Genomic DNA, 2,500 nt, shown 5'->3' with positions numbered 1-2,500 from the left:
TCACTGTGGGGGTCCCCTTGGCGTGACCCCTGGTTCTCTGGTAACAGAGTGAGGTGTCTCACTGTGGGGACCGCCTTTGCGTGACCCCTGGTTCTCTGATAACAGAGTGAGGTGTCTCACTGTGGGGACCGCCTTGGCGTGACCCCTGGTTCTCTGGTAACAGAGTGAGGTGTCTCACTGTGGGGACCGCCTTGGCGTGACCCGCTGCAGAAGCTCCAATCGCAGACCTTCTGTCCTTGACGGACAGGTCCGGCTGTGCCTCAGGCCCCGCCCCCTGCACTTTCACCGTCGACCCTCCCTCCTCAAATCATTCTGGTTCCTTCTGAGTTAATGGAAGGAGGGACGTGCTGGTGAGACACCTCACTCTGTTATCAAAGAACAATGCAGTCTAAACTATGTTATATGAATATAATGTAATGAGATAACCACTGGTTACAGGGAAGGCTGCTGGGTGCTAGGAGACTCCTCTAGGGAGCAGGGTCCTAGGAGACTCCCCTAGGGAGCAGGGTGCTAGGAGACTCCTCTAGGGAACAGGGTCCTAGGAGACTCCTCTAGGGATCAGGGTCCTAGGAGACTCCCCTAGGGAACAGGGTGCTAGGAGACTCCTCTAGGGAACAGGGTCCTAGGAGACTCCTCTAGGGAACAGGGTGCTGGGTCCTAGGAGACTCCTCTAGGGAGCAGGGTCCTAGGAGACTCCTCTAGGGAACAGGGTGCTAGGAGACTCCTCTAGGGAACAGGGTCCTAGGAGACTCCTCTAGGGAACAGGGTCCTAGGAGACTCCTCTAGGGAACAGGGTGCTGGGTCCTAGGAGACTCCTCTAGGGAGCAGGGTCCTAGGAGACTCCTCTAGGGAACAGGGTGCTGGGTGCTAGGAGACTCCTCTAGGGAGCAGGGTCCTAGGAGACTCCTCTAGGGAACAGGGTGCTGGGTCCTAGGAGACTCCTCTAGGGAGCAGGCTGCTGGGTCCTAGGAGACTCCTCTAGAGAGCAGGGTCCTAGGAGACTCCTCTCGGGAGCAGGGTGCAGGGTCCTAGGAGACTCCTCTAGGGAGCAGGGTGCTGGGTCCTAGGAGACTCCTCTAGGGATCAGGGTCCTAGGAGACTCCTCTAGGGAGCAGGGTGCTGGGTCCTAGGAGACTCCTCTAGGGAGCAGGGTGCTAGGAGACTCCTCTAGGGAGCAGGGTGCTAGGAGACTCCTCTAGGGAGCAGGGTGCTACGAGACTCCTCTAGGGAGCAGGGTGCTAGGTCCTAGGAGACACTGGGGAACCCCTTCAGGACTCCACTAACCCCGCGGCCGTGGAGCCGGGCCGTGGTCTGGGTGAGTCAGAGGAGCGTGGTTCTGGAGGGCGCTGGGGGCAGAGGGCCGTGGTCTGGGTGAGTCAGAGGAGCGTGGTTCTGGAGGGCGCTGGGGGCAGAGGGCCGTGGTCTGGGTGAGTCAGAGGAGCGTGGTTCTGGAGGGAGCTGGGGGCAGAGGGCCGGGACTGATATGGTTTAATATGAGAGGGAGGATTAAACCCACTGCCAGCTGGAGGAGGACCGGTAAACAATACAGCATGAATGAGACACACACACACACACACACACACACACACACACACACACACACACACACACACACACACACACACACACACACACACAATACGTGCACGCACGCACGCAGACTTGTTTGAAATAAAAACATTTTCAATTAAATTAAATTCCATACCATACAGAATAAGACTGGGCTATATTAAAAATCATTAAAAGTCAGTATGACGGCTTTAGTATTTAAGCTACAAAGAACTGCAGTATTGTCAGGATGACTGGTGGCTGCTACACTTACTGAGGGGCAGAGTGCTGGAGGAGGAGGAGGAGGAGGAGGAGGAGGAGGAGGAGGAGGAGGAGGAGGAGGAGAGGGGAGGAGGAGGAGGAGGAGGAGGAGGAGGGGGAGGAGGAGGAGGAGGAGGAGGAGGAGGAGGAGGAGAGAGGGGAGGAAGAGGAGGAGGAGGAGGGGGAGGAGGAGGAGGAGGAGGAGGAGGAGGAGGTGGGGGAGGAGGAGGAGGGGGAGGAAGAGGAGGAGAGGGGAGGAAGAGGAGGGGGAGGAGGAGGAGGGGGAGGAGGAGGAAGAGGAGGAGGAGGAGGGGGAGGGGGAGGAGGAGAGAGGGGAGGAAGAGCACAGGCTGGGCAGTCCAGGGCCAGGCTGGGGGAGGAGGAGGATGATTACATGATGGGGGCTGGATCAGAATATGGAGGAGGATATCTGTGACCAGGGAGTGTAGTGTGGTGATGGAGGATGAAGTCAGTCGCCTGCCGTAGCCTGGTGGGCCCGTCTGAGGGCCCTGTCATAAGCCTCATTGTTGAAAGGCCCTAAACCAGTGCTGAGGTCCAGTAGGATCCCAGCATAGTGTTCTTTAGAGCAGTCAGGTTCTGGTTCATCCACTTCGTAGTGTTATCTTTTATTTTATTTAGGACCGTGTCGTTTGGAGCAGCTGGCTTGATGAATGAAGTCAGGTGAGCTACC

At 57.4% G+C, this 2,500-nt stretch overlaps 1 long non-coding RNA gene across 1 annotated transcript in view; it reads left to right on the top strand.

Annotated features, from left to right (window-relative positions):
- Positions 1-2,500, top strand: part of LOC115535809 (uncharacterized) — a 9,595-nt gene that overhangs the window by 2,289 nt on the left and 4,806 nt on the right. The window lies entirely within an intron of this gene.

Source organism: Gadus morhua, chromosome 22 (assembly GCF_902167405.1).
Source record: "Gadus morhua chromosome 22, gadMor3.0, whole genome shotgun sequence".
In the NCBI taxonomy this organism is placed as follows: domain Eukaryota; kingdom Metazoa; phylum Chordata; class Actinopteri; order Gadiformes; family Gadidae; genus Gadus; species Gadus morhua.
The sequence above is the reverse complement of the archived record's forward strand: the minus strand, read 5'-3'. Positions and strand labels throughout refer to the sequence as shown.